Here is a 26,260-nt window from a genome sequence, read left to right as displayed (position 1 = left end):
GCAGACCACAGAGAGGCCCAAATGTAATGTGTCGAAAAGATCACTCTGGTTACTGGAGGAGAATGGGCTCTGTGCAGAAGAGGACAGGGAGACCCCTAACCCTAACCCAACCATAACCCTAACAACCCGTAACACCAATCCTAACCACTAATAACAACGAGCAAATACATCCCTACACCTGTCTTAAAATAGATGTAAGAAGCCTGATCAGAAAAATTGCAAAACCAAGAGCTCTTAAATATATTGTACATCATAAGTGTCTCTTCACAAACATCTCAAAGGTTGTTCAATATACAGAAAACAAGCAATGTTATACTCCGCAATAAATTTTTAAATAAAAACAAGTGGTCATATTAATTGATGCAGAAAAGGTTCTAACCAAAATCCAATGTCTGTTGCTGATATAAACCCTCATGAAAACAGAAATAAGGGGTAATTTTTTTTCAATAAATCTATAGCAAGCACCATGCTCAAGTCTGAATATTGACAGCTGTACTCTGAAATCAGGAACAAGGACAGGATTCTGGCTTTCACAGAAGGACAGACACTGTGTGATTCCACCTGTATGAGGTGTCTAGAGACAGAAAGTTGAACGTGGCTGCAGGGCTGAGAGGAAAGGGGAATGGGGAGTTAGTGTTTCATACATACAGTCTCCCTCAGGGAGAAAGAAAAAGTTCTAGAGAATGGTGTACAACCGTGTGAACTCAGCTAAGGCCAGAGAACTGTGAACCTGAAATGTTTTAAGTGGTAAATGTTACTATGTTTAGTCACAGTGAAAACATGAAGGACTGATGCATGTCACCACGTGGACGGACACTGAAAACAGCCCAAGCGACATAGGCCATCCAGACAGGCCACCCACACTGGAGTCATCTGTGCTCCTAAATCCATCAGGGTTATGCAAATACGGGAAAGTCTCGGGAGCAGTTGCAGAAGAAGAAAACTGGATCCGAATGGAGCAGGACATTTCAGACAGCGAGGCAGGTGGCGACAGTTCAAGTGGGCCTGTGGTCTGGATTATAATATGGAAACCACGGTGATCTCCTCCTTCAGGGCTATGTGGTGGTTCCGCGGGAGCCTGTCCCTGTTCAGGGTAAAACGCACTGAAGTATCCCGTGTGAAGTGGCAAATGTGGTAAAGAAACGACAGCTGGGGAGTCCGAGTGTGGAGATAAAGTGTATTTGTGCTCTGTGACAGGTTCACTGCACCTTGAAATCACCGCAGAGTCAAGTACTCTTACAAACAACCAGGTCAGCACCAGGTCACAGGAGCTGAGACCACATCAAGCTTCCTGATGGAGGCCAAGTCCTCCCAGACCCGGTTCACCCACCGTGGAGAGGCCACTCGCCAGGGTAGGAGGCCACAGGTTAGCAAGAGACTCGTGGGAGGATGACATCGGCGGCTCCTGTGTCTTGGGTTCAGGAGAAGCAGCGGGATCTGGAATTCCAATTTTCCACAACACTCCACCAAAAACTGGTTAGAACTGTGAAAATGCATGAAGGGAAGGCTCAGTACAGTGGACTGGGGTCGCCAGAAGGGGGGCTGGGCAGCGGAGCGGATCACACAGTGTCAGCCACAGGAACAACTGTCAATTACAGACCCCACATTAGAAGCCCCACAGCAGAGACTCATCAGTCACAGGCCCCAAAGGGGAACACGCAGGTTTCACCACCTCCCAGAAATCACCACCCCTGCAGCTCAGCCAGGGAGAACCTCCATCACCCCGAAACCCGCTTTTCTCCAGGGGACTTTCCTCCAGAACAACCCTCCCCTTCCCTCCTCCTCCTCCATGAAATACTCAACAGGGGACAGCCCTGCTCTCAGACACCCGGGAGACACCAACGACAGACGGCGAGGGAGACGGACAGCCCTGCTCTCAGACATCTGTGAGACACCAACAACAGATGGACACCCCTGAGACACCAACGACAGACATCAAGGGAGACGGACAGCCCTGCCCTCGGACACCCATGAGACACTGATGACAGACGTCGAGGGAGACGGACAGCCCTGTCCTCGGACACCCGTGACACACCGACAGACGGCGAGGGAGACGGACAGCCCTGTCCTCAGACACCTGTGAGACACCGACCACAGACAGACACCCGTGAGACACCGACGACAGACGTCGAGGGAGACGGACAGCCCTGCCCTTGGACACCCCTGAGACACCGACGACAGACGTCGAGGCAGACGGACAGCCCTGCCCTCAGACACCCGGGAGACACCGACGACAGACGGTCACCCGGGAGACACCGACCACAGACCTCGAGGGAGACAGACGGCCCTGCCCTCGGACACCCGTGAGACACCGACGACAGACCTCGAGGGAGACGGACAGCCCTGTCCTCGGACACCCGGGAGACACCGATGACAGACCTCGAGGGAGACGGACGGCCCTGCCCTTGGACACCCGGGAGACACCGATGACAGACCTCAAGGGAGACGGACAGCCCTGTCCTCGGACACCCGGGAGACACCGACGACAGACCTCAAGGGAGACGGACGGCCCTGTCCTCGGACACCCGGGAGACACCGATGACAGACGTCGAGGGAGGCAGACGGCCCTGTCCTCGGACACCCGGAGACACGGACGACAGACGGACACCCGGGAGACACCGATGACAGACCTCGAGGGAGACGGACAGCCCTGTCCTCGGACACCCGGGAGACACCGACGACAGACGGTCACCCAGGAGACACTGACGACAGACCTCGAGGGAGACGGACAGCCCGGCTCTCGGACACCCCTGAGACACCGACGACAGACGGGAGAAACGCGGAGACGGAAAGACCGACGCCGTGAGAACACCTGCTCTCCCCACAGCCGTCTGTCTGCAGAGCGCGCGCTGTCGCTACCGAACCTCCAGATGCCAAACCGACTGCCCGGACCGCGTGTGGACGCGGGGAGGACCCTGCGGGGCCGAGGCCGGGGGAGCACGAGCACCAGGTGGGCGGCCGGAGGTTCCCTGACTGCAGACCGCCTGCGGAGCCCCCGGAACCGGATCCGTGTGCGCGTAAACACGGACCCGCGGACCAGCCCAGCGTATCCGGGCCCAGGGAGGGGAGACCCCACGGCCCCGCGCACAGCCCCGCCAGCGACCCCACGGCACCGCACAGAAACCACGGAAACCCCACCGTCTACACAGCGCGCCCTTCCTCCGCGGGGTCCTGTGAGCACGGACCCCTCGGCAGTCCCTGCTCAGGCGGCTTCTCCTCACCTTCTCCTCCCGCGGCGGGTCCTGGGGAGACCCGGGTCCATTGGTGTGGACGCGGAAACACGTCCTCCACTGCAGGTCCTGTCCGCGTGGACGCGGCCCCATGTCCTCCGGAAGTCTCCACAGCGGGTCCTGAGGAGGCCGGGCTCCTGACTGTGGATGAGGCCCCACGTCCTCCCGGGGCCTGGGCGTCAGCACAGAGGGTTGAGGACTTGGAACACCTGCCAGCGCACCGGAAAGCGCATGCCTGGCGGGAGTCGCGGAGCGGGACTCGGGCGCCCCCTGCGGGCGGTGGGGGAGGCACCTGTCCTTTCTGGGGTCCAGCTGAATCCACTACATTTTGAAAATTCAAACTGAAATGGAGTCCAATTATCCCCTGACTTCTCCAGAAATATAAACAATTAATTAGAAACCCTACGGAATTAAGTGAAATGCAGGCACAAGCTTTACAACTTACACCAAAATTCATTCAAAATTGTAGATAAATTTAAAATGTGAAACTATCAAAATATCAGAAAGAAAACATAAAAGAAAATCTACATGACCTTGGGTTTGGTGATGAGTTTTAACACAACACCAAACGCCAATCCACAAAAGAAAAAAACTGATAACATGAACTTCCTAAAATTAGAACTTCTGCTCTGTGAAAGACCTTGCTCAGAAACTAAAAGACAAGCCACAAACTGGGAGGAAATATTTGCAAAACATATATCTGGTAAAAAATCTGTATTCAAAATATACAAAAAACTATCAGAACTGAACAATAAGGAAACAAACATCTGAACTGATAATGGGCAAGGGTCTGAAAATGCCTGGACAAAGAAGATATGCAGACACAGAATAAGCATACAAAAATATGCTCGACGTCATCATTAGGAAAGAACAAGTGTAAACGACAGTGAGACAGCACTGCACACCCATCCCAAATGCTGAACTCCAGAAACAAGAATACCAATTGCTGGAAGGTGAGGAATGGCAGCAACTGTCCCTTCAGAAGACAGTTTGGCCATTTTCTCCAAACCTAAATAAGTCTCACGTTAAGGTCCAACAATTGTACTTCTAGTATTTAGACCACTGCTTTGAAAAGCTATTTCCAAACAAAAACATGCAGCTATGCACAGCAGCTCTATTCATAGTGGTTACAAACTTAACGAAGCCAGGACGTCCTTCCATAAATAAATCCATAAGCACACTGAGTGTATCCATGTGAAGGAAATATGCCACCCAAAATATGCCTCTTTGGCACAAGGGTTATTTGGGCGGATTAATTTTAAGGAAGAGCAGACATGGAAGAATCTCTAAAAACTGGGTAAAAGTTGCTGTTTGGTGAGTGAAAGTTACGCTGATAAAGGAAAGCTCCATTTGTAAGCCTGTCTCCCTCTGTATCAGGAACAGAATGACTAAATCTTAAGAAACTCTTACCGAAAGAGAAGGCACAGACTTAAATCTGTGCAACCACCATTCCCTCGTTTACTGTACTCACCTGATAACATCCCTTAACTGGCCTTCCCACCACCCAAAATCTTCTGGTCTTTAGCTGAAGATGGCCTTTAGGGCCGGGTCACTTCAAGGAGTTACTCCATTTTCCTGGGTATCTCCCATGAATATGGGACGTATGCATCATATTAAACTTTGACTTGTTTTTCTCTTGTTAATCTATTCAGCAATAAAAAGAAATGAACCATCACCCCCATAAAAATGACACGGATGAACTTTACATTTTTCTAAGTGAAGGAATCTAGTCCGAAATGGTTACACACTGAGTGACCCCATTTGTAGGAGATTCTGGGAAAGGCAAAACTAGAGGTGATAAAAGGATCAGGGGGTGAATTCCATGATGGTTTAATGATTTATACCTGCCATGATGCATTTGTCAAAACCCAAACATTTTGGGGCACCTGGCCGGCTCAGTCGGTGGAGCATGCAACTCTTGATCTTGGGGTTGTGAGTTCAAGTCCCACATTGGCTGTGGAGATTACTTAAAAATAAAATCTTAAAAAACACGAACATTTTTATATCCCAAAGAGTAAATCATAATCTACTGAAATTAAGTTATTTAGGATGTGGGAATGTCACAAGATGGTGTAGGGGCCAAGGGCACGCTGCCCCAAATCTGCCACTTTGGCAGATAGATCATTTTAAATAAAAGTTACTTAAGAGTCAGTCTATGAAATGAGGACCCTCAGACCCTCCTCTGTCCCCCTGGAAGCAGGAAATCTATCTCCCATGTGAAGATGTCCCTGTACCAGGAGGTAAAGAGACTTTGACATCACCAGAGATGGGCATTTGGAGCCCAGAAGGCTGTATAAACAACCCTTGTTACTTTTTACTAACTTACTACCCCAGCCCAAATTCTGTTTAGAATTCCTTACTAATTGAAGCTCCCAAGATTAAGTTTTCTTTGTCCTGTGATTTCATCACAGGCTTATTTTCTTTTTGTCCAAAAAGTATAAAACCTGGCTTCCTTGGTCATTTCTTTAGAACTCAGTTTCCTTGTTGGGTCTCCATGTGCACATCATTACACTTTGGGTTTTTTTCTCTTATTAATCTGTCTCATGTCAATTTCATTCTTAGTCTTGTGGTAAGAACTTTGGACCAAGGAAAATTTCTTTCCCCCCCCCAATGGAATATAAATGTGACACATAACCTAACTGTATTAGAAACATATGAAAAAAAACCCTCACTGTAGGTTGTATGAAAAAAGGTGCTGACCTAAGTATCTTTGGAAATTAATGGAATCTGTAGATTAAAGAAAAAATGTACATACTGTACGTACACAGTGGACTCTATTTGATAAAGTTCTTTCCCATCAGAGTGGTAGCTAACAGTTCTGAAAACACCACATCTGTAATCTGGAACGGAGCAATGAATTAAATAAATGGCAAGTGGGGAGAGCCAGGTTTGTCACTGTTAGAGTAGGAAGTTACAGATCGCCAATGGAGAAGATCACAATATCCACGTGGTGATGGACCAGGTTGGAGACATCAGTATAAACTCGTCTTTAGCTTCCTATGGACACAGACAGTTCCACGTAGAAATCTTTAATTAGGTGTGTTTACATAGGTTGGAACACACGCATATATTGCCTTGCGTTGTCCTCTGAGCACATTCAGTTCCCACAGGTGAGACTTTAATACCATTCTCTAATAAAAGGAACCAGGGCTCTTTGAAGAAATTGCTGACACCAGGACTAAGTAAACATAGAAGCCAGGATAATCTTGAAGTATCAGAAAGTAAGGAAGTACCAAGAAAACCCCGCAAAGATAAAGTATATCAAAGGGAAAGTGGAGCCAATGGAAAGCCCTCCCAATAGCCAAGCAGGAATGAACCAGCAACCAAATACTGTAGCACTGGAGTGTAACCGACAGCCTAATATGACGACCCTGGTGTCCACACTGGTAAAAATAAATGATTAGTTAAAAAGGAATCCACAGGCCCCACAGTGAAGTCACTTACCTTAAGAGACCCAGATCAGCAAGCCAGGACTTACTAACTAACCTAACTGCAGTTTCACACATACACACTCCATGTAACCTTTAACCACTCACCCTGAATAATGGTCTCTTCTGGTCCCCTTAGGACAGTGACCTTGCCTAAAACAATGCATCCTTTATGAATACTTTCCTTTTTTCAATTTCCTCTCTGCATTTAAAAACCTATCCTTTCTGGGGTGCCTGGGTGTCTCTTGGTTTTGACTCAGGTCATGACCTCGGGGTCATGAGATTGAGCCCCACGGTGGGCAACACGCTCAGTGCAGAGTCTGCTTGAGATTCCGTATCTCCCTCTTCCTCTGTGCCTCCCCCCTCTCATGCTCTCTTTCTAAAAACAAATAAATAAATCTTTAAAAACATTTCCTTCCCTGTAGCTCAAAGGAACACCTTTGTATTTTCTCGATGGGATGCTGCCTGACACATTAATTGTTCAATGAAAACAATGAGATCGGGTTCTTTTAAATTACTTGGTTTATTAACAGATTACATAGTTTTTTTACAAATGGGTTGAATAGACCTCTCCTAACAGAATTCCAAATAACAGACATAGACATTCAGCTATCCCTCAAGGAGGAGGAGCTGACTTCCTCCCCCACAGTGTGGGCTCCACATAGTGTCTTCCTTTTTTTTTTTAAATAATAATTTTTTATTATGTTATGTTAGTCACCACACAGTACATCCCTGGTTTTTGATGTAAAGTTCCATGATTCATTACTTGCATATAACACCCAGTGCACCATGCAATACGTGCCCTCCTTACTACCCATCACCAGTCTATCCTGATCCTCCACTCCCCTCCCCTCTGAAGCCCTCAGTTTGTTTCCCAGAGTCCATAGTCTCTCGTGGTTCATTCCCCCTTCTGTTTACCCCCCCTTTCCTGTTCCCTTTCTTCTCCTACCGATCTTCCTACTTCTTATGTTCCATAGATGAGTGAAACCATATGATAATTGTCTTTCTCTGCCTGACTTATTTCACTTAGCATTATCTCCTCCAGTCCCGTCCATGTTGCTGCAAATGTTGTGAAACCATTCTTTTTGATGGCTGAGTAATATTCCATTGTATATATGGACCACATCTTCTTAATCCAGTCATCTGTTGAAGGGCATCTCGGCTCCTTCCACAATTTGGCTTTTGTGGACAATGCTGCTATGAACATTGGGGTGCATATGGCCCTTCTCTTTAGTACGTCTGTATCTTTGGGGTAAATACCCAGTAGTGCAATTGCTGGATCATAGTGTAGCTCTATTTTTAACTTTTTGAGGAAGCTCCACACTGTTTTCCAAAGTGGCTGTACCAACTTGCATTCCCACCAACAGTGTAAGAGGGATCCCCTTTCTCCACATCCTCTCCAACATCTGTTGTTTCCTGCCTTATCAATTTTTGCCATTCTAACTGGTGTAAGGTGGTATCTCAGTGTGGTTTTGATTTTAGTTTCCCTGATGGCTAATGATTTTGAACATTTTTCATGTGTCTGTTAGCCATTTGTATGTCTTCATTGGAAAAGTGTCTGTTCATATCTTCTGCCCATTTTTTGATTTGATTATTTGTTTCTTGTGTATTGAGTTTGAGAAGTTCTTTGTAGATCTTGGATACTAATCTTTTATCTGTAGTGTCATTTGCAAATATCTTCTCCCATTCCATGGGCTGCCTCTTAGTTTTTCTGACTGTTTCCTTGGGTGTGCAGAAGCTTTTTATCTTGATGAAGTCCCACAAGTTCATTTTTTCTTTTGTTTCTCTTGCCTTTGGAGATGTGTCATGAAAAAATTTGGTGTGGCCAATGTCAAAGAGGTTGCAGCCTATGTTCTCCTCTAGGATTTTGATGGATTCCTGTCTCATATCGAGGTCTTTCATCCATTTGGAGTTTATCTTTGTGTATGGTGTGAGAGAGTGGTCAAGTTTCATTCTTTTGCATGTAGCTGTCCAATCCTCCCAGCACCATTTATTGAAGAGACTGTCTTTTTTCCACTGGATGTTTTTTCCTGCTTTGTCAAAGATTAGTTGCCCAAAGAGCCAAGGGTCCATTTCTGGGTTCTCCATTCTGTTCCATTGGTCTATGTGTCTGTTTTTGTGCCAGTACCATGCTGTCTTTGTGATCACAGCTTTGTAGTATGGCCTGAAATCCAGCAACATGATGCCCCCAGCTTTGTTTTTCCTTTTCAACAATTCCTTGGCGATTTGGGGCCTTTTCTGGTTCCACACAAATTTAAGTGCTGTTTGTTCCAGTTCTTTGAAAAATGTCATTGGTATTTTGATCAGGATGGCATTGGCTGAGCCACCTAGGCGACCCCAAGATGGCATTGAAAGCGTAGATTGCTCTGGGTAGCATAGACATTTTAACTATGTTAATTCTTCCAATACATATGCATGGAATATTTGTCCATCTTTTTGTGTCTTCTTCAATGTCTTTCAAGAGTGATTTGTAGTTTCTAGAATATAGTTCCTTCACGTCTCTGCTTAAGTTAATTCCGAGGTAACGTATGATTTTTGGTGCTATTGTAAATGGAATGGATTCCCTAATTTCTCTTTCTTCAGTCTCATTGTTCATGTATAGAAATGCACCTGATTTCTGAGCATTGATTTTGTATCCCGCCACATTACTGAATTGCTCTATAAGTTCTAGTAGTTTGGGGGTGGAGTCTTTTGGGTTTTCCATATAGAGTATCATGTCATCTGCGAAGAGTGACAGTTTGACTTCTTCTTTGCCAATTTGAATACATTTCATCCCTTTTTGTTGTCTGATTGCTGTTGCAAGGACTTCTAGTACTATGTTGAATAGTAGTGGCAAGAGTGGGCATCCTTGTCGTGTTTCTGATCTTAAGGGAAAGGCTTCCAGCTTTTCCCCATTGAAAGTGATACTCGCTGTAGGCTTTTCATAGATGGTTTTTATGAAATTGAGGAATGTACCCTCTATCCCTACATTTTGAAGTGTTTTAATCAGGAAAGGATGCTGTATTTTGTCAAATGCTTTTTCTGCATCCAGAGGATCATATGGTTCTTGACTCTTTTCTTGTTGATATGATCTATCACACTGATCGATTTGCGAATGTTATACCACCCTTGCATCCCAGGGATGAATCCCACTTGGTCATGATGGATAATCCTTTTAATGTACTGTTGGATCCTACTAGCTAGGATCTTGTTGAGAACTTTGACATCCATATTCATCAGGGATATCAGTCTGTAATTCTCCTTTTTGATGGGTCTTTGCCTGGTTTGGGGATCAAGGTAATACTGGCCTCATAGAATGAGTAGGTAATTTTCCTTCTGTTTCTATTTTTTGAAACAGCTTCAGGAGAATAGGTATTATATCTTCTTTGAATGTTTGGTAGAATTCCCCGGGGAATCCATCAGGCCCTGGAGTCTTGTTTTTCAGAAGGTTTTTGATCACTGCTTCAATCTCTTCATAATTAATCGGTCTGTTTAAATAATCAATTTTTTCCTGTTTCAGTCTTGGTAGTTTATAGGTTTCTGGGAAGGCATCCATTTCTTCCAGGTTGTTTAATTTATTGATATAAAGCTGTTGATAAAAGTTTCTAACAATCCTTCCTATTTCATTGTGACCTCTCCCCATTCATTCATAATTTTATTAATTTGGGTCCTTTCTCTATTCTTTTGAATAAGTCTGGCCAGTGGCTTATCGATCTTCTTTATTCTGTCAAAGAACCAGCTTCTAGTTCTGTCGATCTGCTCTACTGTGCTCCTGGTTTCTAATTCATTGATCTCTGCTCTAATCTTGATCAACTGCTTTCTCGTGTGTGGGTTAGGCCTGTCCCTCTGTTGCTGCTCCAGCTTCTTGAGGTGAGAATATAAAAACTGCATTTTAGATTTTTCTATTCTTTTGAGTGAGGCTTGGATGGCTATGTATTTCCCCCTTAGGACTGCCTTTGCAGTGTCCCATAGGTTTTGGACCATTGTGTTTTCATTCTCGTTGGTCTCCATAAATTGTTTAAATTGATTTTTAATTTCCTGGTTTACCCAATCATTCTTGAGCAGGATGGTTCTTAGTTTCCAAGTGTTTGAGTTTCTTCCAAATTTTTCCTTGTGATTGAGTTCCAGTTTCAAAACATTGTGGTCTGAGACTATGCAGGGAATAATTTCAGTCTTTTGGTATCAGTTGAGACCAGTTTTGTGACCCACTATATGGTCTATTCTGGAGAAAGTTCCATGTACATTCAAAAAGAATGAGTATTCTGTTGTTCTGGGGTGTAGTGTTCTGTATATATCTATGAGGTCCAACTCGTCTAGTATGGCATTCAAAGCTCTTGTTTCTTTGTTGATTTTCTGCTTAGGTGATCTGTCTATTGCTGATAGTGGAGTGTTGAGGTCCCCTACTAATAACGTATTATAATAATAATATAGAGACATCTATATGTCTCTTTATTCTGGTTAAGTGTTGGCTTGTGTATCTAGGTGCTCCCCTGTTGGGGCATAGATATTTATAATTGTCATATCCACTTGTTGGATACATCCTTTAAGAATAATATGGTGTCCTTCTGTATCTCTAACTACAGTCTTTAGTTTAAAATCTAATCTGTCTGATATAAGAATTGCTACCCCAGCTTTCTTTTGAGGTTCATTGGCATGAAAAATGGTTTTCCATCCCTTCACATTCAGTATGGATGTATCTTTAGGTTCAAGATGAGTCTCTTGTAGACAGCAAATGGATGGGTCATGTCTTATTATCCAATCTGCAACCCTGTGACATTTATGGGAGCATTTAGGCCATTCACATTGAGAGTAATTATTGAGAGATATGATTTTAATAATGTCATGTTGCCTGTGAAGTCTTTGTTTCTATAGGTTGTGACTTTCTGTTCTGTATCACTCTTGGGGCCTTTTTACTTTTATAGAACCCCCCTTAATATCTCCTGTAGGGCTGGTTTTGTGGTTACGAATTCGGTCAATTTCTGCCAATCCTGGAAGGTCCTTATCTCTTCATCAATTCTGAATGACAGCCTTGCTGGATAAAGGATCCTTGGCTGCATGTTCTTCTCGGATAGAGCTTTGAAAATATGCTGCCACCCCTTCCTAGCCTGCCAGGTCTGTGCAGACAGGTCTGACGCTCTTCTATTTTTTCCTCTGTACATGAGAAATCTTTTTGCCCTGGCCACTTTCAATACTGTATCCTTGGATCTAATATTTGCGAATTGCACTATGACGTGACGTGGTGTAGGTTTGCCATGGTCGATCTTGGGAGGGGTCCTCTCTGCCTCTTGGACATGAATGCTTGTTTCCTTTGTCAGATTAGGGAGGTTTTCAGCTACAATTTGTTCAAATATCTCTTCTAGACCTCTCTCTTTCTCCACCCCCTCGGGGATGCTGATGATTCTGACATTGGAACATTTCGTTGAGTCAGTAATCTCCCGTAATCTACATTCTTGAGATTGGATTTTTTTGAGCCAAGTTTCTGTTTTAACTTTCTCTTCTACCATCCCATCCTCCAATTCACTGATACATTCTTCTGCCTCATTTACCCTGGCTGTCAGAGCCTCTAGTTTTGACTGCATTTGGCTCATAGCATTTTTAATTTCTGCCAGATTCGCTCTCATTTCTGCCCTTAGAGATTCTATTTCTCGTTAATATTTTCATTAATATTTTTTTCAAGCCTACACATCATCTTGACCATTGTTACTCTGAACTCCATTTCTGACAATTTGGTTGTATCCATATCCATCAGTTCTGTGGCAGAGGCCACAGACTCATTATCTTTTCTTTGCTGGGGGGGATTTCTCTTCCTTGTCATTCTGATGAGGAGAGGTTGCGGTGTTGCCCACAGCCCAAATTATTGACCAGGACCCAGGCAATGTGCTCTTGTTTTATAGGGACCTTAGGGATGTGGGCTTCTTGATTTTTCAACCTGCCTTCTGGGGGAGGGGCCTGCCGTGCTGATATTCAGGCAATCCTGTTTGGGTAGAGTCGCCCTGTCCCCTGCAAGGGGGGATGGGATGGGCACAATGTGAGCCGGTATTTCCGGGCTTTTGTTTTCTGGCGGCTTTCTCTGGTGGTTTTCTGTGACTCTTCTGAGAGTCAGAGCAGCAGTGGCCGTATCCTAGCCTCTGTCTCAACAGAGAGATAGCAGTCCGCTCTCCACTGAGCTCTCTTGGCCACTTTTACTCTGTTTCTGTCAGTGCTGCCAAAAACCCTGTAGCGTCCCGGGTTGTGCACCCCACAGCCGGTGTCCCAGCCCTCACTTCCAAAGCTGGCACGTCTCTGTCCTTTGTATTTCTAACACCGCCAGCCGCCCCCGGTTCCCGCGCGGGCTCCCGAGCTCTCTGTTTCAGTCTAGTTCCAATGAGCACTCCGGAGCGCCGGTTTTCAGTCTGGTCTCACACGCTCCCAAGCTCCCGGTCTCAGTCTGCTCTCTTGCGGGTGTCCATCCACAAGTCCAACCCGCTCACCAGGGCAGGTGGCTACCGCTTCCTGGCGCCTGAGCGCAGAGGCTCCCTCCCCCTTCCATTTATCTTCTGATACCTGTGCGCAGATTCACGGCTCCCCACTTCCTACCTCAACACTCAGCGCTGGAGATGTTCACTTGTAGAGATCCAGATGTATCTTCCTGCGTCTCAGGCTGATTCCATGGGTTTTCAGGATGGTCTGGTACATACCCAGCTCGACTCAGGGGACCAGCTGAAACAGGGGTCCCTACTCCTCCGCCATCTTTTTCTGGATCCACATAGTGTCTTCCTGCTCAAGAAGACACACTGTATGCACATGGGAGAGAGTAACTCATGGTGGGGAAGCCTGACCAACACGGCCTCAGCCAGCTGACCAACGTTAGCACAGTGACAAGTGACCTCCAGAGCATGTTCCCTTGATATAAAGTGATGACAGAGCACTTTACCTTTGTGGTCTGCTTCCTCAAAACCCATAACCCCAGTCTAATCGTGAGGAAAACACCATAAATCTGAATGCAGGACTTTCTATCAAATACCTGACCAGGTCTCTTCAATGCTGCCAAGGCCATGAAAACAAGACAAGTCAGAGATTGTCACAGCCAACGAGAGCCTGAAGAGACATGATGAATACGTGTCACATGGCACCCTCCATGGGATCCTGGGGCAGGAAAAGTAGAACAGAGGGAACCTGAATAAAGTATGGACTTTACTAAATAATAACATATCAATATTTGTTCATTAATTGCAAAAATTCTGTAGAAAAGCAGAAAGAGAGTAGAAATTAAAGGTCAAATAAGAGAAACCTATTGCATCAGACTGGAAACCCAAAGGAAATGGGTGATTTCCTAGTAAAAATACACTTTAACAAAATGGACCCTAAAATAAGGAAAATACAAACAGACCAATTAGCCATCCAGGGACCTCTTGCTCCTGCTGGTTCTCCTCTCACTATTCTGGGCTTTTCCTCTCCAGGGACAGAGAAGGAACAGCTTCCCTAAGACCGGACCCCACCCACTGTCTCGTCTCCCCAGCCATGCCCCGCCCAGTGAGGACAACTCGCTCAGGGAGTCTCAGGGACTGTTGACCCTGATGTGTGTCAGCTAGCAATTTTTGGATGACGAAGGACTGGACACATTTACTAAAATAAAATGAATTAATATTTTTCAAATGGTGGAAATAAGTTAATACTTGCAAGAGGCAAGTTAAGAGTATTTTTGGACTGGGTGTTATATGCAGCTAATGAATCATTGAACACTACATCAAAAACTAATGATGTAGTATATGTTGGCTAATTGAATTTAAATTTAAAAAAGAGTGTTTCTGGACTTCGCAAGCCCAGGGGCTCACACTCTCACAGTGTGACCTGGACCCTCTCCAACCCTCCACCCTGCTAAGTGCTCTGGGGTGGCCCCATTCCCATGCACAGTCTCTCTCACTGCATCTGGGGCCTCACACACTCCAGGCTGACACCCACTCACCATCCGTTCTACTGGGAAGGGTTTCTCTTTCCCTTGGGTTCCATGTAAAGTCATGACTTTCAGTGTCTTTGGCCCGGCTTGGGTCACACTCTCATCCTTGAAGCCATTAGAGCACCCAGAGAACAGAGCATGGGGCTGGGTAGACTTGGATCATACGCCCATCTCTGAGGTGGGTGGAGAGTGGGGTCTTCCCTCTGGAACTGTGGATGGGAGGCAGGTGAGATGTGGTTCCCAAAGGCAAGCTGAGGTGCTGGACTTGGACGTGAGAATGGATGCCAGGCTGGGAACGCAGCCGATTCCACATCACTGGTGGCGGACTGCACGGCTGTGGGACCTGAAGCCCAGGGAAGGAAGGGGTCACTTAGGGTCAGGGCTGCAGCCGCCCATCCAGTGCTCCTGCCGTTCTCCCACGATGGCAAGACGCTCTTCCACTTGCTGAAAAAGCAACTTTGCTGTTGGTGGGAAACAAGACTCCTGCCCTGGGCACTGGGTCCTCTCGTCTCAGAGACTGGAAGGCACACAGACCTCACTCATGTCCCTGGGAGGAGGGAGCCCCGGAGTGACACCTGCCCCCCCACACACACATTAATCTCTCATCCCCAAAGAACAAACTGGCTTATTTTCCAGTCTCTTCTCTTTCCTTTACAGAGATAGAGACCAAATGTGAGGATGGTAAGGAAATTATTGCTCAGTGAAGCAGTGGGAGGCTTGAGGATTATTCCACAGCACAGAATTCACACTTGGTAGGCCACTGTCCCCGTGTCATGTTTGTGGCTCTCCGAGACCATGCAACCTCAATGAAAAACTGCCCACTGGGAGACAGAGTTGTTCACACATCCTTGCTTCTTAATGAATATACCTGTCAAAGGTTTACATTACAATCGGGAGGCCAAAGGACTACAGGGCCAGTCTGCTATATGGCTGTTGCGGCCAGGGCCAAATTCATGGAATATAGATTCATGGAATACAGAGAAATAGAACTACCTGATTTTAAGAACACAGGGGATAATTGAAGGTAAAATAAAAACATAACAGAACCTAAAGAACCTATGGTACAGTATCAAGAGTCTAATACATGGACAATTCGATTTCTGGAAGGAGAGGAGACAGAAAATGGGGCAGGGAAAATATTTGAATAGATAATAGAAATAAAAACTTCCCAATTTTGGTAAAGAATAAAAAAGAGACTTAACTACCAATATTCTAGGTATTTAGAAATATGAGGATATTTTGAATAACTCTATGCTGATAAATTAAAACTTTTAAATCGGGTAAACAAATTCCAAGAAAAAATAAAACAATTCAAACACAAATAGCAAACCAAATAGTCTAACAACCATAAAAAGCAAAACAACAACTAAATCAATCATCAAAAGTCATTTGCCTAGAAAGACTCCAGGCTCAGATGCTTCCCTGGGAAGTTTATCAAACACCTAAAGGACAAACAATTCCAATGTTACATAAACTCTTCTAAAGAACAGAGAATGAAAGATTATACCCTAACTTATTTTATGAGGTAAGCGTAAATTTTGATACTCAAAGTTGCCAATGATAGAACAAGGAAAGAATAGTATGGCTCAATCTCACGCGTGAGCATACGCACAGAAATTCTCAAGTCTTAGTAAACTGGGGCAGGAGTGTGCAGCAGTGGCAATATATCGCGACCAATAGGATTTACCCCCAGAAAAGCAGGGCTAGCTTAACATTACAAAATCAGTTAATACAATCCACATATCAACAGATTAAAGGAGAAAAAAATGTCCGAGGATCATCTCCAGGGCAACAGAAAAAGCATTTGGAAATTGGTCATCTTTGGGAAGGGGTCGGCCTTGCGTTAGAGTACAAGGTACACACAGCCATCCGTTCTGCTCCCGGGCACGCTCCTGGGTACAGGAACGTTCATGGCAGCACCATTCTCAGTGACCGAGAGGTGCCGAGGACAAGGTGTGTGCCTGAGGACAGGGGACGCACAGAGTGTGGTGTCTCCGTGCTGTGGAGGCCTGCACAGAACGACGGGAGGAAGGGGCTGCAGCTCAGTGTGTGTTCACAGACGCACGTGAGCCCAGAGCCACATCCGTTTGTGGACCTCACAAACACGACGTAGGAGGTCTCAACACCAGGAGGCCTACTACTGTGCGTGTGAGTGGCATGGGAACGTCAGGACAAAGACTGTCTCAGAATGGAGAGGGCATGAGGGACAAAAAGGGCTTCCAAGGCATTTCAGACGCTCTGTGCATTAATGTGAGTGACGCTAAACAGAGGAGATATGCACGGATCTATAGTTTTGTTTGATCATATGACATGCCCCAGTAGAAGAGAAAAAATGACTCAGAGGAACCAAAATGGGACCCTCCACTTGGCTCCAGGGAGCTGAGTCTGCATAGTCGGGACTTGAGCTCTCTCTGTGTTTCTGCAGGATCGGATCCACTTCCTCTGTTTGACCACCCACTCAGGCCTGACCCCAGAGACCTCTTGGCACACCATACTGTCCTGGCCCTGCAGTCAGAGGTCGGGCCCGAGGAACATGAAGGGCCTGCAGAGGCCCACCCAGTCCAGGGCCCCAGGCCCTCCCACCCATAGCTGTCCATCTGGAAGGTGGCACTTCCACCCTTGCTACCGGGACCTCGTTTCACCGGCTCAAGTCCCTCTGACAGAGATGGTGTCAGCTGGCCTCCTCCCTAGGCTGAGCTCAGCGGACAGTGTGTGTTGGTCACACTTAACTGAGGTAATGCTGGGAATACACGGCAAAGACTCCATTTCTGCCACACCTCCCTCACTGTAGATGCCTGTAGGGAATAGAGGATGGGTGGGGCCCTCCTGAGCCAAAACCTGAGGGGGGAAAGCAGATGTTACTGTGACAGCCATAGGAATAACACACACAGTTGCACCAGAAAAGGCTACCTGTGGCCACAGAGAGAGCCTTTGAAAAGGCCCCAAGCCGGCTGGAGAGGGCGGGTGGGGGGTGCTTGGCGGGGGGGGGGGGGGGTTTCAGCTGAGATCTGCAGGTGAGCAGGAGTTGGGTGGGGGGTGGGCAGAAGCTGTGCAAAGGCCCTGTGGGCACAGAGTATGACTGATCTGTGCTCTGGGGTCTTGACACTTGTTTCCTGCCCCCACATGCCACTAAAGGCAGCCAAAGCTGCCTCAGACCTGACTTAAGGGCAGTCAACAACTTCTGTAGGAGTGGGAGATGGGTCAGCCCTCAACAATGTTCTCGAAGCCCAGACCTGGCTGACATATGGTGGCCCAGGACTCTACTGTCCGAGCCCACACCACGGTTTGCGTTTACAGGGGCTCTCCTTGTCCTCAGGGGCAGGTCCCCCCAGTGTGCTGTAACACAGAGGAGGCCCTGCTCTGAAATAACTCACATTCCAAGGCTGACTGGTTGTTTGCCTCCGTGGGAGGGGAGGGCCTGAGTCTCTCTTTGTCAGAGTAAAATCCTGAATACAATGGAATGAGTGTGAGCAGACAGTTCCCCACATCTCCCACTGAGCTCCCTGGAGGGGGCAAAGGGTTTGCAGGGTTAGAACAGGTGGATTTTCTAAACCCTCTCGTTATATTCGTTTTTCACTATTTCTGAACTGGAAACAATTTTAATGCTTGTGCTCCATGATTGTCCTGTGAGGACAGAGAGGTATACTTCCTCTTTGTCTCTCAAAAGAGTTAGCAAATTAACATATTAGAATTTCTACGTGTTGAAGATTTTATCTTGATGGTACTTATTTAAATATGAAACGCCGATTGTTTGAGAAAAAAACATTTAAATATTATGGCAAAAGCTTCAATAGAAGCGGCTCTTTAGTAGAATTTTTACTCGGTTCACACAGGAATTTACGGGTCATCTTTGTTTTCCTACTTTGTCCTCAATGAGCGAATGTTGGAGAGTTTTTCAAAAAGCATACTGTGGAGGCCCCGGGGCATAAGGGTCTCTGCTCAGGGTTCCGTGTGAACTGTGAAGGGGGCTGTCCGGGACACAAGCCCTCTCACCTAACAGAGCCAGTGCCCCGAGTGCTCCGCGACCTGCGCATGGGGTCAGCCGGCCAGCACCACCCCAAGAACGGGGACGGCCTCACAGCAGAAGTCCCGCTCCGGGTGTGAGCACACCGCATCTTTGTGCTGCTGTGTCCCAAGGGCAGTCACAGCCATTTGGCCACTTTCTGATGTTTCGGGACTGTGGAAATATTCACCTGGAAAGTTAATATTTTCTGTTACTATATTCCTTTACTATAACTTATCAGAAAAACAAGGGGTTGAAATAAAATGAGATGAACTACACAGATGTTAAATTTAAGTGGTGTCTATAAAATAAAAAATATGAAAATTTAAAATATTCTACAAACAAGTAAATGAGGAAGGGCAGAATTCATAACCAATTTGGGTCTTATGGCATGCTCAAAAGTACCTCTTTATTTAAGACTTATAAATGTTCAAACAACAAAACCTAAATGCTCAAAAAGTAAAGGCCAGACTGCAGCTGTGGCCCAGAGCCCACCAAGGCCCTGACCCTTAGTGGTGGAGTCTCATGGTGCTGTCAGCAGGGGAGACCCAATCCACTCACCAGACACTTCCCATTCCTGCCACAGAAAGCCAATGCACAGCCATGGGTCAACTCCCCAAGGACACCCCAAAGCTTCACAGGTCATGACCCCAGCCCCCACACTACCCCTTCGTAGTCCCAGAACGCACTGTGTTCATCCTGCCTCAGGGCTGCTGTGCCTGCTGTTCCCTCTGTGGGGTGGTCCTGACCGCTAACCTCTGGGCAGTGAGCCCCTCTTCCTTTAGCCTGACTAGCTGGATCCCAGCCCTGCTCTTCTCTATCTTGTCCCCTCTTGGTGCTTCTCAAAACTTACTCTGTCTTTTGTTTGGTTGGGGCCATCCCTGTCATTGGGACGGGAGGCGTCTGAGAGCAGGGCACGCATCTGTGTGTGTCCAGCTCAGTGTCCAGAGCGCAGCAGGTGCACAGAAGAGAGTGTTTCCCTCATGTCTTTGCTGCTTCCCTGGGAGGCTGACCTCATGGCCGCCCTGGTGTGGGTTAATGAATGAGAAGCATCCACACCCACTCCCCAAACACACTTCCCTCTGCTTGCTGCCGTCTGCATTTCCTTTATCTTGGGAGATAAAGGTTAAAAATTCAAAGGACAGATGCGGCAAGCTTGTCCAGTGCACAGGATGCCTAAGGTCAGGGAGGAAGGGAAGGCAGGAGGAAGGCTGGCAGTGTGAGAGAGCCTGCAGAAGGGAGACCAGGGGGGAAGGCAGCATGGGCTGAACCAGGATGGGACCCTCCCAGAGCCTGGCCCTGCCCCAGTGCGCACAGATGCTCCACAAAGAGCACCCAAGCCGGCCCCTGCAGGGGTTCCCTCTGGCTGGTGACTAGAACTCCCATTGCAGAGAATTTCCACCATGCCCTGTAGGTGCACAGTGTTCTGCTGCAAGGGGCTCCCTGAGCACTGTGGGATGCAGGCCGGTGTGGGCTGCTCCTCGATGGAATTCTCATCTGATACATGCTCCATCCATCCTGCCTCACCAGGATGCCCACTCAACAGTTTCACGTGTAATTCTTGTCTGTGGCCAGCATATTTCCCAAGATAATCTCTGATTAAAACTTAAACTGAAAGCAGAAGCAAATGTAGAATACAATAAAAATTGAAACTTGAAAACCAATTTGATTCATGAACCCAGCCTTTGGCAGCTTCCACAGCAGAGCCCGGACAGCACAATTTGCTGCAAATGTTGTGGTTCATGTGCAAGATTCCACACAGAGAAAAGGCATGACAGGTGCCACGCGCCCACAGCGAGATCTGACCAGACATTAAACTGTGTGAGACATCCCACGCACGTTTTTATGCTTTAACGGTGTGGGCGTGTGCTGATAAACAATCCGGAGCATTTGGGGTTTACCTAAATGACACCACCCCATTCTGATCCTTTTGTAACCCACTGTCTTCTTTACTCAACATGGCCTTTGAGGCTTCTCTGTGTTCATTCATTTTATCTGCTGTGCTCTTTTGTGTAAGTGCAAGATGTGCTTCTCTGCCCCCCGTTGTTGGACATTTAGGGTGCCTCTGACGCTGGCATGACAGTGCTAGAGTGAGGACTTGGTGAGCCCTTAGAACATTGCAGTTGTCAAATGTATCAGTCATTTATTCATAGTTCATGCTTTGTGTATTGCATTTATCAAACACTTCCCTATCCTAATTTCACCACAATCTTCTCTTTTTTTAAGTTTTAGGGTTTTGCTTTTCACATTCTGTTCTATTTGCAATTTATTTTTAGTGAGGTAAAACTCATATAACATAAAAGTCACCATTTCAACCATTTTAAAGTGTACAGTTCAGTGATATTTAGTAAATTTACATTTAATGCAACCATCACCACCATCTGGCTCCAGAGCACTACCCTTCTCCCAAAAGGAGAAACTTTGTATCCCTGGAGCATTAACCACCCCTCAGCCCCTCTCCCTAGACACCCCCCAACCCCCATCTCTATGGATTTATCTACTCCAGATATTTCCCATACATAGAATCATACAATATGTGTTCTTTTTGTCTGGTTTCTTTCAGTTAGCAAAATGTTTTTAACGCTCATCTATGTTGTAGCACGAAACAAAGTGTCATTTCTTCCTTTGACTGAAGAATATTCCATTGTATGGATATGCCACGCGTTCTTTATCCATTCATCTGCGGAGGGAAATTGGATTGTTTCCACCTTTTGGCAATTGTGAAGAGTGCTGCTAGAACATTTATGCACAAGTTTTCCTGCTAATTCGTATTTTCATTTCTCTTGGGTATGTACCCAGGAATGGATCCTAGGTCACATTGCAACTCTATGTTTAACTTTTTAGTAAGTGCCCAACTTTTCCACAGAGGCTGAAGAATTTTACATTCCCAAGAGCAATGTACAAGGGTTCTAATTTCTCTATCTTCTCACCTACACTTACTATTCACCTTCCCCTTTTTAAAGCCATCCCAGTGAGCTATCTCACTGTGGTTTTGATTTACGTATCCCTGGTGATTAATGATGTTTAGCATATTTTTATGAGCTTATTAACCCTCTGCTTGTCTTCTTTGGAGAAATGTCTATTTAAGTCCTCTATTGTTTACCTGGATTGTTTGTGTCTGTTGTTGAGTTTTAGGAATTCTTTATATACTCTGGCTACTAATCCCTTATTGAATATCTGACTCCCAAGTATTTTCTCCCATTGTGTGGGTTGTCTTCACTTTCTTGATAGTGTGCTTTGATGTGCAAAAGTTTCAAATTTTGATGAAGTCCAATTTATGTATTTTTTCCTACATAGCTTGTGTTTTTTGGTTGGTGTCATATCTAAGAAACCACTGCCAAATCCAAGGTCATGAAGATGTATCCCAATTTTCTTCTAAAAATTTCATAGCCTTAGCTCTTACATTTAGGTCTTGATCCATTTTGGTTAGTTTTTATAAGGCATGAAGTAAGGGTCCAATTTCATTCTTTTGTATGTGGATGTCCAGTTTTAACAGCACCATTTGTTGAAAACACTGTCCTTTCCCATTGAATGTTCTTGTCAACTTTGTCGAAAATCATTTAATCATATATGCAAATGTTTATTTCTGGGCTCTCTATTCTGTTCCATTTGTCTGTATGTCTGTCTTTATGTCAGGACCATACTATGGGAATTTTAATTACTGTAGCTTTGCATGTAATGTGAGTCTTCCAACTTTGTTGTGTTTTTTTTTTTTCAAGATTGTTTTTGCTATTAGGGGACACTTGCTATTTCATGTGAATTTGAGGATCAGCTTTTCCATCCTTGAAAAAAAAAGTCTGCTGATATTTTGATAAGAATTATGTTGAATCTGTAGATCACTTCGGGTAGCACTGACATCTTGACGTGGTTAACTCTTCCTGTCCATGGACATGCGATATCTTTCCATTTGTTAGGTCATCTCTAATTTCTTTCAGCAATATTTTGTTGTTTTCAGCATACAAATCTTCCACTTCCTTGGTTAGATTTAGTCCTAAGTAATTCTTCTAGATGCTATTCTAAATGGAATTATTTTCTTAATTTCACTTTTAAATTATTCATTGCTGGTGTATAGAAACACAACTGATTTGCGTGTATTGGTCTTGTCCTCTGCAACTTCGCTGAATTCATTCATTAGTTCTAGTAACTTTTTGGCGGATTCATTAATGTTTTCTTTTCTTTTCTTTTTTTTTTTTTGAAGACTTTATTTATTTATTTATTTGACAGAGAGAGAGACAGCCAGCGAGAGAGGGAACACAAGCAGGGGGAGTGGGAGAGGAAGAAGCAGGCTCCCAGCAGAGGAGCCTGATGAGGGGCTCGAGCCCAGAACACTGGGATCACGCCCTGAGTGGAAGGCAGACACTTAATGACTGCGCCACCCAGGCGCCCCTGACATTTTCTATATATAGAATCATGTCACTATGAATAGAGATCGTTTTACCACTTCTTTTCCAATTTGAATGTCTTTTATTTCCTTTTGTTATCTCTAACACCTCTGACTAGAACTTCCAGCACAACGTTGAGTAGAAGTAGCAAAAGCACACATTCTTGTCTTAGTCCTGATCTGAAGGAGAAAGTTTTCAGTCTTTCACCATTGTAAATGATGTTAACTAGGTTTTCCATAAATACTGGTTCTCATGTTGAAGAATATTCTCTCTAATTGTCGTATTCTGAGAGCATACCTTTCCTGTGTCGATCAAGATAAGCCGCCCCCCCCCCCCCATTGCTCTGTTAAGGTGATGTTCTCCATCAATTTTCTCCTGTGGAGTCGCCTTTGCATTCCTGGGATCAATCTCACTTATTCACGGTGAGTAACCCTTCTAATATGCTGTTGATTCTATTTGCTAAAATTTTGTTGAAATTATTTGTGTCTTTGGATAGTCATCAGGGATATTGGCCTGTAGTTTTTTTGTGATGTCTTTATCTGGCCTTGGGATCAGAGTAATGCTGGCCTCATAGAATGAATTAGAAAGTATTCCCTCCTCTTCAGTTTTTGGAAGAATTTGAGGAGGCACACCTACCTCTAAATGTGGGCACATTCCCCATCTCAGTCATGGCCCCTCTCCCCTTCTGTCTGCACATTAGGTCCCTCATCTTTAAACACGCCCATGTGTGGGCGTTTCCAGCTCTGTGTTTCCAGCCTGACCTCTGCTCTCAGCCTAACACATCTAACAGTCTCAATGTCAACATATCTTCTCCTGCCCGGCCTGCTTCTTCCCAAGTCTCTCCCACTTCAGTAAAGGGGGCCAACCTCTTCCCCTTCTGATCAGGCCTCAAATCCTTGAATTGCTGTTTTTGTGCTGATTCTTAACTGCAGACGCCTGAATATACTGTAGCTAATTTAAGCAGTAAGGGATGTATTATAAGATATAAGGTAGTTTATAGCATCTGTGCAAGGGTCAGGTAAGTAGGCATATCCAGCAATGTTGGGAAAACACTAACTGTGCTGGAGAATTGTTTTAGGGAACCTCCCCACAGCCCTGTTTTCTTCTGCTCAGCACCACAGCTGCCAGGGATGAGATCCAAACTGACCCAAATGAGCCAAACACCTCCACTGCCAATCTGCTATAAGAGTCGTTACTTCCTGTGGTTCCTTCCACATTTTACGTGGTGCATGTTTTAGCAAAACCAGGCACATCTGCTCTCAGATGCAAGGGATCCGAGGCACATCGGTTCGCGGTCTCCAGCTTCTACATGCAGCAGAGTATGCTACTGGGGGTTGGCACAGGCCACTGTCCTCCTTGGCTGTTCTTTCCCTGATTCTCCAGGGATCCAGCTGTCAGCTGGTTCTCTCAGATCCCTCTGACTTTACTGTGGCCGCTTCTCATAACCTCTGTCACTCCCACCTCAACCCAGCCCATCATTCTCACTGAGATTGTGGCAGTTGCTTCCTGATGGGTCTCCCTGCCTCGACCAGCTGTGGTCTCCACACTGCAGCCAGGGTGACATGTTTGGAACGTAAATCAGATATCGTCACTTCCTTCCCAAACTCTCTCCACTGGGGTTTCTCACGACACTCGGAAGAAAACAAAGCTTATCGCCATGCCCTACTTATCCCAGCTGCATTGCCAATCTTGGTTGCTTTGTACCTGCCCTCCTTAACCACGCTCCCGGGTACAAAGCCTTCCTCGAGGACACCAGAACCATTCCCACCCCGAGGCCTTTGCACACATGGAAGTAACAAGCAGATCCCTTCCACACTCTCTTCTGGTCGCTGTATAGTCTTCTGTGCCAGGACCCCTGCTTTATTGTGCTTTATTCTCCGTCCATTGGTTTATTGTTTGTCTCCCTGCATTGGAATGTCAGACCCCCAGGGGCCTCACTGGGCCACGCAGTGACTGGCCAAAAGTTGGTGATTCATAAGGACTTTTGGAATAAATCAAGCCATCTCAGTAGTCCAAATTTTTGCGAAAACTTCTTAGAAAACACTCCTGACTCTATGGATACACAACAAAGAAGGACCCAGATTCTTAAAAACTGCGGCTCTTCCAGTACAGGCTCTGCTTTTCCTCTGCACAACGGATGTGGCAAGTGGGCTTCGCCTGTAGGCCCCAAAATCTCCCGTAAGAGTGAGATTCCAGGGCTGCAAGCTGACCAGGCATCAGGGGCACTGTTGTCCTCCCCTGAGGTCAGCTTCTGGATCCTGGAGGAGCTGACCAGGGACAAAGCCGCCTGTTCTGGAAACGTGCCAACATTCCCAAGTTTTGTCCTGGTAGGTACTTTGGGACCACACAGGTTTATAAAAAATGGATCCTATTCCTGGAGCACTTTGGACAGGACTCCCACAGTGAGAGTAGGTGAGAGGAGGATGAGGCAGGGATGGTTGGGGCCTTCAGGGACTGAAGAACACCCAGGTCCCCAAGCACTGAGACAGGGCTGGAGGTTCCAGGAAGCAGACCAAATGAGTGAGGCAGGACACAATGAGAATTCAAAAAAGCCAGTGTGATGGGTGAAGGAGGGCAACTCATCCCCGCAACCCTCAACTTCATCCGTTCTGTAACCTGTGCCCAGGAGCCTTCCGTTCCAAAGCTGCTTATTTCTCCGTACAACTGAACTTTACCCCTAAACGAGCACATCGGTACTGCATTGGGTGGAACGAACCAGCGCCCCTGTTTCTAGTCAAGACACAGTGCAGGGTGAGAGACCTAAAGGTGGGCGGGCTCTTCCGTGAGACCCCTCCCCCCCCCCCGGAGGTTCTCCTGGCATCCCGTCAGCCAATGTGCTCACTTGGACGGGAAGAGAAAGCTAGTCCGTCTATGCCAGTGTAAATTGGGTACGGGTCTGTTTACACTGGGGGAAACCACTGTCTCACGGTTTTCCAGAGCAGAATCGGGGTCTGGTCTGTCGACACAGGCGGAAATCGGATGCAGCGCACCATCCCAGGTCCGCAGGCTTGGTGAGAACAAAAAGTAAAAGCAAACGCCCCGCCGCCACCTTGCCTTGCTTCGGAGGGAGGAGCCCTGCGCCCCCGCCCCCATTACCGCCCAGGTGAGGGCACCTGCGCGCTGGGCGCGCCTGCGGGAGGTGAGAGCGGCGACCCCTCCCCGCAGTCTTCCCGGGCCCTCCGCCCCTCGAGTGGAGGGGGTCTGCCCCACAGGGAGGGGGTATGCAGGGGGAGGGGGACCCTCCTCGGAGGGGGGGTCTGCGGGGGGAGGGTGTCCGTCCTGCAGGGGGGGGTCTCAGGGGG

General features: G+C 46.4%; 1 protein-coding gene and 1 long non-coding RNA gene across 10 annotated transcripts in view; one reads left to right on the top strand and one right to left on the bottom strand.

Moving 5' to 3' along the window:
- Positions 1-1,163: 1,163 nt before the first annotated feature.
- Positions 1,164-3,460, bottom strand: LOC148108892 (uncharacterized). Its single transcript, XR_015726894.1, has 2 exons — positions 3,222-3,460; positions 1,164-1,483 (listed from the first exon to the last, which is right to left on the bottom strand). It is a non-coding gene; the product is annotated as an uncharacterized LOC148108892 (long non-coding RNA).
- A 22,325-nt stretch (positions 3,461-25,785) lies between these two features.
- PLEKHG4B (pleckstrin homology and RhoGEF domain containing G4B) overlaps positions 25,786-26,260 on the top strand; it is an 84,073-nt gene continuing 83,598 nt past the window's right edge. For 8 of the 9 annotated variants that reach the window (XM_045808046.2, XM_045808045.2, XM_045808043.2 and 5 more), the window contains exon 1: positions 25,786-26,097. The gene's annotated coding sequence lies outside the window, so the exon portion shown is untranslated. The remainder of the gene's footprint in view (positions 26,098-26,260) is intronic. The other variant, XM_045808042.2, reaches the window with a different exon arrangement.

Source organism: Ursus americanus, chromosome 15 (genome assembly GCF_024610735.1).
Source record: "Ursus americanus isolate L20-20 chromosome 15, mUrsAme1.1.p, whole genome shotgun sequence".
Taxonomy (NCBI): Eukaryota; Metazoa; Chordata; class Mammalia; order Carnivora; family Ursidae; genus Ursus; species Ursus americanus.
This window is presented reverse-complemented; position numbering and strand designations above follow the sequence as displayed.